At 39.8% G+C, this 18,884-nt stretch overlaps 1 protein-coding gene and 1 long non-coding RNA gene across 4 annotated transcripts in view; one reads left to right on the top strand and one right to left on the bottom strand.

The window, feature by feature from the left end:
- The window catches only part of SSH2 (slingshot protein phosphatase 2), a 246,769-nt gene that overhangs the window by 149,500 nt on the left and 78,385 nt on the right, over positions 1-18,884 (bottom strand). The gene's annotated exons all lie outside the window — the stretch shown is intronic.
- The window catches only part of LOC129649543 (uncharacterized), a 113,730-nt gene that overhangs the window by 46,313 nt on the left and 48,533 nt on the right, over positions 1-18,884 (top strand). Inside the window, exon 2 of the long non-coding RNA XR_008713155.1 lies at positions 17,913-17,990. This is a non-coding gene — a long non-coding RNA (uncharacterized LOC129649543). The remainder of the gene's footprint in view (positions 1-17,912; positions 17,991-18,884) is intronic.

Raw genomic sequence — 18,884 nt, 5'->3', positions numbered from 1 at the left:
GAAGATCCCCTGGAGAAGGAAATGGCGACCCACTCCAGTATTCTTGCCTGGAGAATCCCATGGACGGAGGAGCCTGGTGGGCTACAGTCCACGGGGTGGCAAAGAGTCGGACGACTGAGCGACTTCACTCACTTCACTAGGCCACCTTATCTCTTGTTGTGTTCAACTGCTAAGTTGTGTCTCTTTGTGACCCCATGGACTGCGGCACACCAGGCTCCTCTGTCCTCCACTATCTCCCAGAGTTTGTTCAAAATTCATGTCCATTGAGTTGATGATGCTATCTAACATTTCATCCTCTGCCACCCGTTCCCCTTTTGCCTTCAATCTTTCCCACCATCAAGGTCTTTCCCAGCAAGTCAGCTCTACGCATTCAGGTAGTCAAAGTATTGGAGCTTCAGCATCAGTCCCTCCAATGAACGTTTAGGGTTGATTTCCTTTAGGACTGACAGGTTTGATAGTATTATTTCTTAGATTTTGCTATCTTCCTTCTGCCTGGAATACATTTCCTTCTTTGCTTGCTTACTTCTACTTATCCTTCAGACTGTAGCTCAGATGTCCCTTTCTCCACAGCTTTTCCTTGATGCCTCTAGACTGAGGCATATTTCAGCAGCATCAATTTTACTTGATAAGAAGTATTATTTTTACAGTAACAGAGATACAGATACATAAACAAGTGCACACAATTTAAAGTAAATCATAAGAATTCAAATACATTCCAGCCTTGTATTATGCTCCTTTAAACTTTATATATCCACACTGCTCTGCTGTAAGAGAAACTTCTGGTGGAAAGATTTGAGTGCAGAGGACTGCTGTATGTAAGTTTAAAGTTAATACTGCTGAATATTGAAAATTAAGACAGAAGTTAATTGGTGGCGGGGGTGGAGTAGGTATGGTAGGTTAATAAAATATGAAGAGAAGGTCAGATGCTTATGACTACCTGGTCTAATCCTTAAGACTACAAGCATGCCGCTTAACTTTATTTGTCTTCCATAAACAAAAGACTGAAAAACGTAAGTTCAGAAAAAGTTGATTCAGCACTTAAACAAACAAACCCAAAGCTTCCAAACTTACTTGAAATGAAACATGGGTACTGAAATGAAGGAAAAAATATGAAGTTATAAACCAGTCAGTTCAGTTCAGTCACTCAGTTGTGTCCGACTCTTTGCGACCCCATGAATCGCAGCACGCCAGGCCTCCCTGTCCATCACTAACTCCCGGAGTTTACTCAAACTCATGTCCATCAAGTCGGTGATGCCATCCAGCCATCTCATCCTCTGTCGTTCCCTTCTCCTCCTGCCTGCAATCCCTCCCAGCATCAGGGTCTTTTCCAATGAGTCAACTCTTCGCATGAGGTGGCCAAAGTATTGGAGTTTCAGCTTTAGCATCAGTCCTTCCAATGAACACGCAGGACTGATCTCCTTTAGAATGGACTGGTTGGATCTCCTTACAGTCCAAGGGACTCTCAAGAGCCTTCTCCAGCACCACAGTTGAAAAGCATCTATTCTTCGGCGCTCAGCTTTCTTCACAGTCCAACTCTCCAAAGTATGATCTAATTCCTAATATAATTTAGGCCTAGCTAGTGGTCTTGGCTAACACACTGAACATCATAAAGAAACCAATTATCAGGTCTTTCACAGTTCAAACACTCCTTGCTTTAGTTTATTAATGGAAATAAATGACAGAGAAAAAAGTGGTAACTTAATGCAGAAAGATTTTAATTACACTCAGTCACTATTAACTTTGACAACCCAACAACTAATATATAACAAGACAGCATCTCCCCCACTAATATAACTAAAACTGCATGAATACAAAATAGTGTTTAAGAGAAAGGTAGAATCTTATGACAGAGAAAAATCTATTGAGAGAGAAGCACCCAGTCGTCTGAATTTCTCTATATGCTGAAAATTAGCATTATATGTTGTCAACTTATAAACTATCTAACCCATCCCAGAAGCTTCTCAGATACTCCCTCTTTTAAACACCTATTATATTTCATTAATTATGTCCACATTTCTCCTTGTTTTCTCCTTCAGCCTCACTTTTACTTCCCTAAGGCTTCTTCCTATCTACCATTCCCTTCCATTTTGCACAAACTTCAAGAAGTTCTCTTGTTGGTCTTCTTTTGACTTTTATATCTTGAGATTAACTTTAGAAAATATTCATGCTGTAAATTCTGGGAAAATATTGATGCATTTCTCCCTGCCACCTTCTCACCATTTAACAGTCTAAGACAGAAGAAACTGTCTTATAACCAACTTTTCAACGCAATTCTTTTCTTCCTCCATCCTTAGGAAGTTCAGAATACACCTTATCAGTGATGCTTAAGGTCATTAGACTCTGACAAGTAACTACAGAAAGCCTATAATGATAGCCTATAATAATCTGACTACAGATTATTTTGCTAATTATCCTGTGTCATCTATTAGTAATGTACTCTTTGATCTAGATCAAACTGAATAGAACTGGGGAAGAAAAGGGATAAAAAAGGTAAACAATAAAAGATGAGTATATAGTACCAGATAGGAAGCCCCCTCCCCTATTTACAGATTCTAACATAAATAACTATGAAAGCATCTATCCTCATTTTCATTAGTTAAATATTTCTTCTTGAGAAACTAGTATGGGCCCATAGGGAGATAGCTGTATGTGTGTATATTCAAAGAATCAATAAAGGGCACCAACAATTCCATAAAAATGCAATGCCTGGAAGCAAAGATAAATATAAAAAGGTATTTCACACACAATATCCCGGTCAGTAAATACCTCTGAGCAACACCCGGAAATATTTATTACTTGCCTAATTTCCTAAAACCATAAATCTCCTGATAAACAATGCCTTGAACACCCCGTGAAAACAACCAACGCACTCAGTTCAGTTCACTTGCTCAGTCGTGTCTGACTCTTGGCAACCCCATGAACCGCAGCACACCAGGCCTCCCTGTCCATCACCAACTCCCAGAGTTCACCCAAACCCATGTCCATTGTGTCAGTGATGCCATCCAGTCATCTCATCCTCTGTTGTCCCCTTCTTCTCCTGCGCTCAATCTTTCCCAGCATCAGGGTTTTTTCAAATGAGTCAGCTCTCCGCATCAGGTGGCTAAAGTATTGGAGTTTCAGCTTCAGCATCAGTCCTTCCAATGAACACTCAGGACTGATCTCCTTTAGGATGGACTGGCTGGATCTCCCTGCAGTCCAGGGGACTGTCAAGAGTCTTCTCCAACACCACAGTTTAAAAGCATCAATTCTTCGGCGCTCAGCTTTCTTTCTAGTCCAACTCTCACATCCATACATGACTACCGGAAAAACCATAGCCTTGACTAGACGGACCTTTGTTGGCAAAGTAATGTCTCTGTTTTTTAGTATGCTGTCTAGGTTGGTCATAACTTTCCTTTCAAGGAGTAAGCGTCTTTTAATTTCATGGCTGCAGTCACCATCTGCAGTGATTTTGGAGCCCAGAAAAATAAAGTCAGCCACTGTTTCCTCATCTATTTGCCATGAAGTGATGGGACCAGATGCCATGATCTTAGTTTTCTGAATGTTGAGCTTTAAGCTTTAAGACTGTGGCTCAGATCATGAACTCCTTATTGCCAAATTCAGACTGAAATTGAAGAAAGTGGGGAAAACCACTAGACCATTCAGGTATGACCTAAATCAAATCCCTTATGACTATACAGTATAAGTGAGAAATAGATTTAAGGGACTTGATCTGATAGACAGAGTGCCTGATGAACTATGGACGGAGGTTCGTGGCATTGTACAGGAGACAGGGAGCAAGACCATCCCCAAGAAAAAGAAATGCAAAAAAGCAAAATGGCTGTCTGAGGAGGCCTTACAAATATCTGTGAAAAGAAGAGAGGCAAAAGGCAAAGGAGAAAAGGAAAGATATACCCATTTGAATGCAGAGTTCTGAAGAATAGCAAGGAGAGATAAGAAAGCCTTCCTCCGCAATCAATGCAAAAAACAGAGAAAAATAATAGAATGGGAAAGACTAGAGATCTCTTCAAGAAAATTAGAGTTACCAAGGGAACATTTCATGCAAAGATGGGCTCAATAAAGGACAGAAATGATATGGACCTAACAGAAGCAGAAGATATTAAGAATGTGGCAAGAATACACAGAAGAACTGTACAAAAAGAGCTTCACGACCCAGATAATCACAATGGTGTGATCACTCACCTAGAGCCGGACATCCTGGAATGTAAAGTCAAGTGGGCCTTAGGAAGCATCACTACGAACAAAGCTAGTGGAGGTGATGGAATTCCAGTTGAGCTATTTCAGATCCTGGAAGATGATGCTGTGAAAGTGCTGCACTCAATATGCCAGCAAATTTGGAAAACTCAGCAGTGGCCACAGGACTGGGAAAGGTCAGTTTTCATCCCAATCCCAAAGAAAGGCAATGCCAAAGAATGCTCAACCTACTGCACAATTGCATTCATCTCACACGCTAGTAAAGTAATACTCAAAATTCTCTAAGCCAGGCTTCAGCAGTACGTGAACCATGACCTTCCAGATGTTCAAGCTGGTTTTAGAAAAGGCAGAGGAACCAGAGATCAAATTGCCAACATCTGCTGCATCATTGAAAAAGCAAGAGAGTTCCAAAAAAACTATTTCTGCTTTATTGACTATGCCAAAGCCTTTGACTGGGTGGATCACAACACGTTGTGGAAAATTCTGAAAGAGACAGGAATACCAGACCACCTGACCTGCCTCTTGAGAAACCTGTATGCAGGTCAGGAAGCAACAGTTAGAACTGGACATGGAACAATAGACTGGTTCCAAATAGGAAAAGGAGTATGTCAAGGCTGAATATTGTCACCCTGCTTATTTAACTTATATGCACAGTACATCATGAGAAACGCTGGATGAAGCACAAGCTGGAATCAAGGTTGCCAGGAGAAATATCAATAACCCCAGATATGCAGATGACACCACCCTTATGGCAGAAAGTGAAGAAGAACCAAGGCTACTCAGTGTCGGTAAAATGAAACAGTACTATTTCATACAACTTGAATAAAGTCAATTGAAACTATGGAATAAAATATCAATAGTAGTTATAAAGTATGCTGTAGATTAAAAAAACCTCTCAACCTATTAAAATTAGTTGAAATGGCAAACAATGTTTTCATGCTATGTTTTCAGTTTGATAAAGGAAGCAATCAATCATATAAGCATAATTAAAACTGCAACTACCAATAGTTGGGAGATAAAATAGTAGCACCTGTTTTCACCACACTGACAGGCTGCCCCAGGTCCTAGCAATTATGTAAAAAATCCTAACTCCCTTCTAGAAGTTATTCCTCAATTCTTCCTCTCATTCCTCTTCACTGGTTTACTGAATAATACAAACTGAAATAAAACATCTCTCCTGATTTTTCTGTATGAGGCTGCCCTGGAGACTACCTCAACCAGAGGTCATCAATGTAGACTTTAGGATTTAAATTACAAGGAAACTTATTAGAAAACTCGGCTTCCCAGGTGGCACTAGTGGTAAAGCATCTGCCTGTCAATACAAATCACATCAGAGATGAGGGCTGGATCCCTGGGTTGTGAAGATCCCCTCGAGAAGGCAATGGCAACCCTAGTATTTGTGCCTGGAGAATCCCATGTCAGGGAAGCCTGGCAGGCTAGAGTCCATGGGGCCACAGAGTCGGCATGACTGAACGACTGAACACTGATAAGAAAACTAGCAAGAAAGACAAAAAAAAAAAAAAATTTCAATTCTTAGGAAATTCAGATTAGATTAAACTCAGCCCCTTGCCACTTCTCTCTTCCCAGGGGTCCTTGGACTGTGCAGCAGTGTTTGCCTCTGTTACTCAGGGAACCATCAGCAATGGGAACTCTGATACTTTCCTTTTTCTCTTCTCCTGTACCATCGACAAGCATCTGTAAGAGTCCGTTCAGAATTTCAACCCTTTTCAAATTATTCTTAGCACCATGTCCCACGGAAATGCCTCAGTCAAAAAACATAGTATGCTTTGACTTTCTTTCATCAAGAACATACTATGGTTCTTGCCTCTTAAGGAGGAAAAAAATCACAAAAAATCTTAAAGTCTCTGATTCCTCTCAACTGGATCTGACCTCTCCTTTCCAAAAGGAGACCTTTTGTTCTTTCTTCTCCTATTTATCTTTTTCCTTGAATTATAATTACAGATAATTATATCTTATTCTGACTTATTGAGAGTAAAGTACCTAATAGATACTCTATAAATATTTATTGAACGAATGAGTCATCAGGACAAATAAACTATGAAAAAAAAATGTTTCTAGGTAAGGAAAAGAAAAATGAGTAAACTGGACTACAAAATAGTGAAAAACCACAGAGGGGGAATATTGTGATCCACTATATAGAAAAAAGGACTTAAACAAAAACCAACCAGCCAAACAAGTCAATAACAACCAAGAGAATATCTAAATGTATTATGCCTAATCAGCCTTAGAATTCATGGTGATAAGAGACTGGAAATAAGTGCTAAATAATAAGCTGGGTCAAATCTGTAGCTAAGGGCAAAGGACACACTTAATACAGTCACAGAACCAGAAGCACCAAGGCCCTCTTCAAAAACGCTGCTACCTCCTTGGTCACTAACCTACCCCTGCAGCATCTCCAGTGATATGTGACCCAAGAGCTGAGTCCCCTGAGACTGACAGTTAACACAGAGTGTTGCAGTAGCACTATTCACAATAGCCAGGACATGGAAGCAACCTAGATGTCCATCGACAGATGAATGGATAAGGAAGCTGTGGTACATATACACAATGGAATGTTAGCTATAAAAAGGAACACATTTGAGACAGTTCTAATGAGGTGGATGAACCTGCAACCTATTATACAGAGTGAAGTAAGTCAGAAAGAAGAAGACAAATATTGTATATTAATGCATATATATGGAATCTAGAAAGATGGGACTGATGATCTACATGTAAGGTAGCAAAGGAGACACAGACCTAAAGAACAGACTTTTGGACACAGTAGGAGAAGGCAGTGGCAACCCACTCCAGTACTCTTGCCTGGAAAATCCCATGGACGGAGGAGCCTGGTAGGCTGCAGTCGCTAAGAGTCGGGCATGACTGAGCGACTTCACTTTCACTTTTCACTTTCATGCATTGGAGAAGGAAATGGCAACCCACTCCAGTGTTCTTGCCTGGAGAATCCCAGGGACAGAGGAGCCTAGTGGGCTGCCGTCTATGGGGTCGCACAGAGTCGGACATGACTGAAGCAACTTAGCAGCAGCAGCAGAAGGCAGAATGGGATGATTTGAGAGAATAGCATTGAAACATATATATTATCATATGTAAAACAGACAGCCAGTGGGAGTTTGATGTATGATGATGTAGGGAGGGAGGTGGGAGGTGGGTTCAGAAGGGAGAGGACACAGGTATACCTGTGGCTATACATCATGTTGATGTAAGGCAGAGGCCATCACAATATTGTAAAGTAATTATCCTCCAGTTAATATAATACCTTTTTAAAAAAGTGTTGCACTTCCTCAATCTTATTAAATTAAGCAAATGTAAAGTGGTATATATTACTATATATGAAAAGCTTTTGTTAAAATGATGTCATATAATCACTGAAGAAAAAGTTCATATGAGCCAGGTACTCTTTTACCTCCCTCTCTACTGGTTCTGGTTTCTTCCAATCCTCATTCCCATAAAAGCATATTTAATGCACAATATTCAGCTCCTGGCTTTCGGAAAGTCAACCTGGCTCCAATTCTGCCTGATGATCACAGTGGGATCTAGATTGGCCATACTTACCATACCAATAAAATGGGCTAATCTTGACTACCTAATCACATCTGCAAAATGACTGCAACCATATCATGCTGTTGTATTGGTACTAATGGTGAGCTGAAATTTCTGTTTATGAAAGCAAACAGTTTGGGACATCAGTGAGCCCATTCTCTTTCCCCTAAAGGGCAATTTCTATCAGGTTTCCTCGGAAACTCTTAAAAAGTGCCATGGTATCATCGTGAAAAAATTAAATACTTTAGTTCTACTCCACTGAAAACTAAAACAAAAAATGTTTTATAGACAGATGAAACACAGATTATAAATAATAAAATCTATGCATTATACAAAAATAAACTGACTTGGTGGAGAGGTGAAGTTACTTTAATCAAACAGACATGGCTTCAAGACATTTCATGTGATATATTAAAATAAATAATAGTTTAAATTTTTAAAAGGGACATTAGGAATGCTACACTTTGCATTTTGAACACACGATTGCAAAATCACAGTAGAGTTTATCAACAACAGTCAGCTGAAGAAAACAGCTCTTCCTCTGTGTCTCGTATGTATGTGGAAAACTGTCCCCGTGGTCTCCTCTCCAAACGAGACCCTGCACCCTGTCTTCTCATCTGAACTTTACACACGCTCACTCTTAAGCCAACCTCTGGCTGGGCAAGGATGGTACCCTCTGATTGGCTGCTACATGAAACAACAAACAAACCTTTATTTTCAACAACAAATGACCTTTATTTTTCTATTTAAGCCAGTTTCTGTTGTTCTCAACCAAGATTCCTGACAAATATATTATGAACCATTTTCCCATGTGGACCATCAAGGAGAGGTAAGAGAAGGAAAAATCTTTTATTTCCATTTTAAAGGTAGAAAAATTAAAGCATCAACAGGTGAAAATGATAGATCACTACTGTGCTTTGTGCAAGAGAATATGTTGTCCCTCACATAAGCTGGGGAGTCCAGCACAGATATTGAAGACTGTACTAATTTACACACACACGCAGCTGCAAATCAGACTGTTCGATCTGTCCTTAAACCATTTATTCCTGCCTGTCTGGTTTCTCTGTTTTCAGATAGCAAGGCCTGGTTAAAGAGATTCCATCCTTGTCCTGGCCACAGAAGAGAAATTGTCATGGGTAAAGCTAGAGTGTTTACATAGTGTCTGAGTTTTAAATACCTATCATTATAGACTTTGTCCTGCCACATAATATGAAACAAGGCAACTATAATTTGGTCAGAGGTCATATCCCTCAAAGCAGATTTCATTTCTGTAGGGTAAACCAGGAAATGGCTTCGCTGGTGGCTAGGTGGTAAAGAATTTGCCTGCCAATGCAGAAGATGCACGTTCGATCCCTGGGAAGATCCCCTGGAGAAGCAAATCACAACCCACTCCAGTATTCATGCCTGGAAAATCCCATGGACAGAAAAGCCTGGAAGGCTACAGGTCACAAAGTCAGATAAGACTTAGTGACTAAACAACAACAACAAAACCAGGAAATACTGCTGTTTACTTTTAGCCTTGTAGCTTAATGTTTAACTAACAGTAACTATGTATACTAAATAGTTGAATAATCTCATTCTGTGGACATTAGTGTTTTTAGATGGCATACTAAAAGATCTTTTCACCTGAATTGTTTTTTAAAAAAATATTTACTTATTTGGCTGTGCCAGGTCTTTGTTGCAGCACATGGGATCTAGTTCCCCGACCAGGGACCAAACTCTGGCCCCCTGCATTAGGAATGCAGAGTCTTAGCCACTGGACCACCAGGGAAGTCCCAGAAAACTTTAATATAGAAAAATATATTCCAAACAAGTATCAAGTTAGACGGGCTACAATAATATACAGCATCAAAATCTCAGTGACTTAAAACGGTAAGTTTCTCATTTGTGCTACATGTCCATCTTAGGTTGGTGGAGATTTTGCTCCATGTTACCCTCTCTTATCTGGGACATGACTAGTCATTATGGCAAGGAGAACTGAATATAATGAGTTATGCATCAGCTCTTAAAGGCTTCCATCTAGAAGAGACTAGAGTCACATATTTCATTTGCCAAAGCAGTCATATGACCATGACCAACTTTCAGGGAAGTTTAATTCTACCATTATCCAGAGTAAGGAGACCCAGAAATATAGGCAAACACAAATGATTACCACAATAATACATAAGGATACCTTATTATACAAGAAGCAATGTGAGTTAAGGGAAGCAAAAAAGCTAGTGGTTCATGTAACTGGTAAATTCAAGAGGAATTAAAAAATGCAACAATGTTATTAGGTCTCTACTCTCCCTCTCTCCTTGGGCTCTGCCTGCTTCCTCTTCTTAGGCTGACTATCTCTATGTGGCAGTAAGACGACCACCAACCACATCAAGCATATATCATTCACATAAGCAGAGAGTCCAGAAAACAGAACTTAAACTTTTTACCCCCAGCATCCATCTCTCTCTCAACAGGACTCTAACTGACCCTGTGTGGACCAATCATGGTATCCAGGGAAAAGGGGTACTTTGACCTGTCTGACATGGGTGTCTGGGCATATGACCATCCCAGTGGTAGAAAAGCAGGACCAAGTGATAGTCAGCCCCCCTAGAATCACATGATACTTCTGGGAGCAAATAAGCTCCCAGAAGGAAAGCAGACCATACCAAAAATGTAGCAGCTATATACCTAGAGGATTCTGTTATTTCATTTCCTCCATCATTCCCCTCAACTCTGATGATGTGTGAGATTAAATTCTATAAACATAAACTCATATGGTCTTGGCTTACTTACTACAAATTGTTGCTGATGTTAAGCCAGGTCAGCTGTAAGAACACACTAGGGAACATATATAGGAAAATCCTGGGACAAAACTTCTTTATTTTGCATAAAGCTCTTCTGAGTACAAATCTAAGTAGTTAACAAGAAAATTTCATCTTACAGAACCAAAGCAAGGGATGATTTCTAAGAATCATTCATTTTCCAAATGAATGACAACAGGACAACTTGATAACTATGCTTAAAAGAGTAATGTCGCAAGGTCAGAGACAACACGCCGTCACATTAGGTTTGAACCCAGCTCCGCCCTTGGCAGAAGCAGAAGGTGAAATGGTAACAGGCATAAAACTACAAGCTTTACAGAGCAGTGCTTTCTGAGTTTGTTTACAGATGTACCTTAAGCAGCTGGAGTAGTATATGATACATACTAAGTGGTTGATGAAGAGGAGCAAGGATTAAGTTCCTTTTCCTATTTTAAGTAACAGTCAATACATAAAATAAACTTTACTTTCCCACAGAGTCATTCTTCTAAAATTTTGGTAAACAAATTTATCCAGGAAATAAACGTTCAGTCCCCAGAAGTTCCAGGTAACACACACTGTGATGTGCTACTTTCCTCAATATAGCTTTTTAAAGCTGGATAGGAAAACACAAAACAATGAAAGAAAAACAAAAACATAATTAATGAGTACATTAAAAAACCAACAGCTATAGAACTATAAGCGAACATTTTTTAGATCACCACACCACGTTAGGTTTTAATAGTAACGCTACATAACACATTAGTTAATCATTTTAAAGAAGGTAGTTACATATGGTAGAACCTCTGTTTATCTTCCTGCAACAGCTAGGGAAAGCCCTATTTTTGGTCAACTCCTTCCTCACCCAGTACTTTCTCTGCTGCCAGAACAATTTAGCTAATACTTTTGGGTCTTCCCTTAGAGCACAGAGAGAAAAGGCAGCTATGCAGGGGGAGACATCATGTTAGACAAGAGAAAGAACAAGACACAAAGCACACTTTTATTTTTAAAATGAATTATCCACCATCTGTGAACCATCTCACCACAGGAAGTCTCTGACAAATTCAGTAAGTAAACTTGATTATAGGGAAATCTCATTGACTACATAAGAAACTTTTAATTTTTCCCTCTGTAGCATTTGGCAGCAAAACTCCCTTTAAAACTCTGCTTTCCTATGTTCTCAAGATAGAAGACGAATTTAAACACAAAAAGACTTTTTAGGCAGACTCAGAATCCACTGCAAACTTCCAGAATAGATTCCCACCTACCCAAACTTCCCAGGGCTCTTAAAAAATGGCATGCTTTAGCCTTTCTATCTAGTTCCATAAAATAAATCAAAGGCAGAAATGTATAATTTTAGAGAACAGGCAATGATAACAAAAGTCAGGCAATGAGAATTTCTATAATCACATGATATGGCAAACTTTAAAGCAGAAGAGAAAACACATTTTCTGGGCACTGATTTCTTAGAAAACATTAAATTGGAAACTCCCAGTTTCCAGGCCTAGAATTATATCTCACTGAATGAAGAAATCAGTGGCATTTAAACCTTTTGTGAAGCTGGAGCAATCTATTTTGGAAAAGCAGTTTTAGAGGAGACATTATTAACATTTTAAATACTGTCAACAATTAACCTTGATCAACCTGAAGCCTTGCTCAGCTGTATAATTACACACATTAGTTACCTAGTATTGTGGGAAACAAAGAGATAACAGGCGTTTCCAAGCAACAACTACGTTCTATTGATTTCCTGCAACTGTTAGAAATCTTTCAAAAACCATACTAGGGTTTGGTTTAAAGCAAAACCATAGCTAGGGTTAAAGCAAGCTACCAGTCCTCAGCTTTCATTTCTATCTCCAAGCGACATTTGTGAAATTAAACGTTAGGCGTGATGCTTCTCTACCAGTTGACGACACTAGACGACTACAGCTCAGCAGTGATAGCTAGAAAAGACCACTTGTGACTGTTGGATGGAAAGCTACTCCATGGACCACCAATGGTTCTCAGAGCAGCAGTTAAATCCTTCATGAGATTATTAGACTGCAACAATGGCTAACATTTAATAGAGGTTTACAGTGTTCCCAACCTTAATCTAAGTGTTTCACAGACATTATCTCATTCAGTCTTCAAAATTACCCCAGGAGGCAGAAATACTATTTATTATCTCCATTCTCTGGACGAAGAAATTGAGACTTAGAGAAGCAAAGAGACCCAGGGTCACACACTCTTCACCACCACACCATACTGCCTTTCTGTCAACTTCCCTCTTCTTAAGAGTGTGCGTGCCTGTTCAGTCTTTGGTCCAACTCTTTGAAACCCCATGAACTGCAGCCTGCCAGGCTCCCCTGTCCATGGGATTCTCCAAGCAAGAATACTGGAGTGGGTTGCCATTTCCTCCTCCAGGAGGGTCTTCCCAATCCAGGGATCAAACCCACATTTCCTGCATCTCCTGCATTAGCAGGAGATTCTTTACCACTGTGTCATCTGGGAAGCCTTCTTATTAAGAGCACTGTTGCCCAACAAATGAGTTAACCAAATCAAATCACAAAAAAACAAAACAAAACAATGCACCAACTGTCTATGGTTAAAATCAATCAATCAGTCAATCAATTGGAAGTCCATTCTTCATAGTAAAGCCAGGTAGATCTAATGGTACCCTATTCATGCCCCCAGCTGAAAACTCTTCAATGGTTTTTTCCTGTCCGATTAATAAAGACTGCTGCTGCTACTAAGTCGCTTCAGTCATGTCCAACTCTGTGCGACCCCATAGATGGCAGCCCACCAGGCTCCCCCATCCCTGGAATTCTCCAGGCAAGAACACTGGAGTGGGTTGCCATTTCCTTCTCCAATGCATGAAAGTGAAAAGTGAAAATGAAGTCACTCACTCATGTCTGACTCTTAGCGACCCCATGGACTGCAGCCCACCAGGCTCTTCTGTCCATGGGATTCTCCAGGCAAGAGTACTGGAGTGGGGTGCCATTGCCTTCTCCTAATAAAGACTAAGATCCTTAATTTAGTTTACAAGGCTCTGCATCATCTAGCGTGTACTGACCTCGCCAGCATCATTTTGTATTATTTCCTCCCTATTTTCTATGTTCCAACCTCACTGACCTTTTTTTGATTTCTTAAATAAGTTTCCTGACCTCTAAGTATTTTCTTCCCCACTCTCTCCACCCAACATTTCTCTGGTTGACTCTGACTCATCCTTCAGAGCACAATTCAAAATACCAGTTCTCCAAGGAAGCCCTCCCTTGACCACTAACCTTAAGCAGGTCAGTTTTATCTGGCCATATTCTCACAGGATGGTATGCTTTCCTCTTTTCAGAATCTATCACAATCAAAATTTATAAAGTCACTGAATAATTAGCTGTTTAATCAACTTTCTCTAGGAGAATGTAAATTTCCAAGGGAGGAACCATGTTTGTCATAAGTACACTATCCCCAGCAACCAGCACAGTGTCTTAGCACATCAGATGTACTCTGTACGTATCTGTTGAAAGAATAAGTGAAAGGTAACCACACACACAAGCTTCCCTGATGGCTAAGTTGGTAAAGAATCCACCTGCAATGCAGGAGACCTGGGTTCGGTCCTTGGGTTGGGAAGATGCCCTGGAGAAGGGAATGGCTACCCACTCTAGTATTTTTGCCTGGAGAATTCCATGGGCAACTGCAGATGATGACTGCAGCCATGAAATTAAAAGACACTTGCTCCTTGGAAGAAAAGCTATGACCAACCTAGACAGCATATTAAAAAGCAGAGACATTACATTGCTAACAAAAGTCCATCTAGTCAAAGCTATGGTTTTTCCAATAGTCATGTATGAATGTGAGAGTTGGACCATAAGAAAGCTGAGTGCCAAAGAATTGATGCTTCTGAACTGTGATGTTGGAGAAGACTCTTGAGAGTCCCTTGGACTGCAAGGAGATCAAGGCAGTCAATCCTAAAGGAAATCAGTCCTGAATATTCATTGGAAGGACTGATTCTGAAGCTTCAATACTGTGGCCACCTGATGTGAAGAACTGACTCCTTGGAAAAGACCTGATGCTGGGAAAGATTGAGGGCAGGAAGAGAAGGGTACAACAGAAGATGAGATGGTTGATGGCATCACCAACTCAATGGATATGAGTTTGAGCAAGCTCTGGGAGTTGGTGATGGACAGGGAAGCCTGGCATGCTGCAGCCCATGGGGTCACAAAGAATCTGACACAACTAAGCAACTGAACTGAACTAAACCATATACACAAAACATGGAAACTCAGGTCATGCCCTTAAGGCACAGGGACCACTCAGGGCAGTGTCACTACAGCCAGCGAAGGAAATACCAAGGCAAGTTCTGCATTGCTTTTGGTGGTTTAAATAGTGCAGATAGTTCAGGATAGACGCTCAGTACCAGATCAGTGGAAAGCAAGAATCGGGTGACGGATGAAACAGGTGAAGAGGATTAAAAGGTACAAACCACCAGTTATAAAATAAGTAAGTCATGGGGATATAATATATAGCACAGGGAATAGTCCTTGTTATAATAACTTTGTATAGTGCAGAATGTATAAAAATACTGAATCACTATGTTATACATCTGAAATTAATATTCAAAGTCAACTATACTTCAATAAATTTCTTAATTTAAAAAAGGACAATATGATAGAGTAATAAATATCTACCTTATATCTGCTTCCCAGCCAAGTTTTTCTCCCTAAAAGCAATTGCTGTTTTCCATTTTTTGTATATTACCATATACAATCTAAGCATATTTAAGAATCTAAATATATTCTTTTTTCACCTGTTTTGGTTTTGGGTTTTTTGTTTGTTTTACACAAATGATACACATACTGCTCTGTGTCCTGGTGTTGTTGTCTTGGTGGTATCATTTCACAATAGGAGATAACTTCACATTGGTTCACATGGAAACTCCATGATGGACATTTAGGATATTTCTAATTTTTGCTATTATAAATGATGTTGCAATGAATAGCTTTGAATATCAATTTTTATACATATAGGAATATTTCTGGAGGATAAATTTCTCCTATTGAAATTTCTGGAGCAAATGCTAGGGGCATTCAGAATTTTGATAGATAATTTCTAAATTGTCCTTAATGGCAGCAATTTTAATTTACACCCCATCAACAATAAATAGCAATGCTGCTTCCCCTGTGATTCTGCCAACACAATGCAATTATCAAAATTTTTTGACCTTTGCCAATCTGAGAGGTAAAAAATGGAACTGGTTATGAAGACTATTGAATATCTTTACATATGTTGAAGAGCCATTGGTATATCCTTTTTTGTGAAAGTCTGTTAATTACTTTTGCACATTGTTTTCTTTGTGGTCTTTTAAAAAATTATAGAACACATTATGTATTATAGAAATTAGATCTTTGTCATGTGTTGAAAATCTTTCTCCCAATGTGTTGTTTGTTTATAGGATCCTTTAATGTAGAAGTTTTGACTTCTTATATTTGAATTTATCAATGTTTCTTTTACAGTTTCTGAGTTTTGTGTCATAGTTTCTAAAGTCTGTCCTGCTCCAAGATCATGAAAAAAGTTTCTCCTGTATGTTCTAACTTGTAATATCAATTTTTTTTTTACATTTAATTCTTTGTTGTGCTGTGCTGTGCTTAGTCACTCAATCATGGCTCCTCTGGTCCATGAGGATTCTTCAGGCAAGAATACTGAAGGGGGTTGCCATGCCCTCCTCCAGGAGATCTTCCCAACCCAGGGATCGAACCCAGGTTTCCCACATTGCAGGCAGATTCTTTACCATCTGAGCCCTTTAATTTTCTGATTTGGCTATAATTTATTTTGTCATAAGAGTGAGGTAGAGCTGCAACTTAATTTTTCCATTTATTTACTTTTTCACTTAACATTTCAAATATAATTTCTCACAGAATTAGTTTTCATGTTTTTCATTGTAATGGATCCATTGAATTAATATTACCATAGTTTACTTAACCATCCCCTCTCTCCTACTACTAAACATATTCATTACTATGTTAGTACATATACTTTTCATTTTAAATAATCTCTTCAGAGAAAATTTTTAAGAATTAGATTTCTGGGTCAAAGAGTTTAAGCATTATTATAACTAAACTGTCAGACTGCCAGGATCTAATCAATTTATAACCTTTACCAACACAATCAAGTAAGATGTATACATGAATATCAAGCACAAATCTTTTCCAAACAGAAATTACCCTAGGCACTATTTACATCTAAATAGCTCATAATTCAGAATCTAAAAACTTGCAGCACACTTCTACAGGAACTGTTATTTCCTGGGAGGAAAAAAAGAGTAAGTGAACAAATTCTTTTGGAGCAAAGGGCAATGCAGAGGCCTCTGCTGGAAAATTCTAAGACAATAACTTGGCAAATCAAGCATTACAACAGAGTGATAAGAAGACTGCAGCATTTAAATTCAAGACCATATTTCAAGACTGTTTCCCTCCATCCTTTCCCTCCCCAGGAATGGTTTCCCTTCCTCCTACATTCTTTCCAAGCACCTTGAGGTTCTAGGCACCATCTAACACTTCTTAGCATCTTCCATGAGCAGTCTTCTGCTTGGTTCCCTATATCAGGGCCTTCAAATTAAGTTCAAGGCCAGGAACAACCCACTCCAGTACTCTTGCCTGGTAAATCCCATGGACGGAGGAGCCTGTTAGGCTGCAGTCCATGGGGTCACTAGAAGTCAGACACGACTGAGCGACTTCACTTTCACTTTTCAACCCACTCCAGTATTCTTGCCTGGATAATCCCAGGGATGGGGGAGCCTGGTGGGCTGCCGTCTATGGGGTCACACAGAGTCAGACACGACTGAAGCAACTTAGCAGCAGCAGCAGCAGCAAGGCCAGGAAATACGATGTTGATTCCAAGTGGAACATCCACCCCGGCCCATGCATGCAAAGAGGGCACTTCCTCGTGCAAATATATCTAGTGTATTTACAGCAGAGATGCTCAGCTTCTTTGCATCTCTCTATCATTTGCTGAAATTCACATACTACTCGCCACCTTTGTTGCTCCCCCTTCTCTATGCTGCATCCTAGGGCTCTTTTTTTCAGAGAAGGCAATGGCACCCCACTCCAGTACTCTTGCCTGGAAAATCCCATGGACGGAGGAGCCTGGTAGGCTGCAGTCCATGGGGTCGCTAAGAGTCGGACACAACTGAGCGACTTCACTTTCACGCATTGGAGAAGGAAATGGCAACCCACTCCAGTGTTCTTGCCTGGAGAATCCCATGGACGGAGGAGCCTAGTGGGCTGCCGTCTATGGGGTCGCACAGAGTAGGACATGACTGAAGCGACTTAGCAGCAGCAGGGCTCTTTTTAAAGAAGCATTTTAGGAGGCAAACTTCTGAAAAAATTATCTTACTGTTGTAATTTCTTCCTTTAGGATGCCCCTTCTGGAAACTTGGTACAGTGTCATGGTATGAATGCTGCTCAGACCAGAGAAGAGAGTCACAAACCTGGGGTAGGTTTCAAGTACAAGTCTGACAGGCAGCAGGCATGGTGAGTAGCTGCTTTCAGAATCAGACTTGAAATTTACTACTTACTAGATGTGACACTAAGTAAACGTCATAACTATTTTGAACTAAAATATCACCATGTTAGGCCCTTCTTGATTATCTAAATCGCAATTCTGCCTCGTTATTCTTTATTACTATTTCCCCATTTGTATTCTTCATGGCACAATCACATGTTGAAACTGAATTCTTATTTGATTTTTATTATGTGTCTTCCCCAATGGACTGTAAGTTCCATAAGTGTAGGGTCTGACTTTTTCATCACTGGATACTCATTTCTCAGCATGGTGACTGCCACAGAGTACACTCAAGTAAGAGTAGAATAAATGAGCTCAGTTTTCTTATTTGAAAACAGGAATAAATAACTACCCATATCAGAGATGTAGTATGAGAGAATACACGTAAAAACATTTAGGACAGAGTGAGGCACATGGTTCCTGCTCAACAAATGTTAAGCCACTATTTCAGTTACAGTTCTCAGAAGTCATGGCCTTTGTAACTTAACTTTCTTAATTGTAAAGCGGAAGAAAGAATGACGAGACTTCCCCTACCGCCAAAGCACACTGTGAGATTACAAAGACATAAACAAAGACATTACGAGGAACTCACAAGACAAGATCCACTGAGGTTAAGAATTTGTTAAGTTTACAACTCTCCCATGACATCTTAATCAGAGCCATTACTGCTCTCTCCAAGGTTAATAGTTCCTGCCTAATAGCTCTGAAATCAGGATTTCACTCCCAGCACAAAGAAAACAGACTGGGAGAGCAAACTAAGCTGAGGAGGACTGCTTGAGCGTAACAGTGGCAGTACTCTAGAAATTCATAGAAAGAATGGAAAAT

The sequence above is a fragment of the Bubalus kerabau genome, chromosome 4 (assembly GCF_029407905.1).
Source record: "Bubalus kerabau isolate K-KA32 ecotype Philippines breed swamp buffalo chromosome 4, PCC_UOA_SB_1v2, whole genome shotgun sequence".
In the NCBI taxonomy this organism is placed as follows: domain Eukaryota; kingdom Metazoa; phylum Chordata; class Mammalia; order Artiodactyla; family Bovidae; genus Bubalus; species Bubalus kerabau.
Note: the sequence above shows the minus strand (reverse complement) of the source record. Positions and strands in the feature narration are given on the sequence as shown.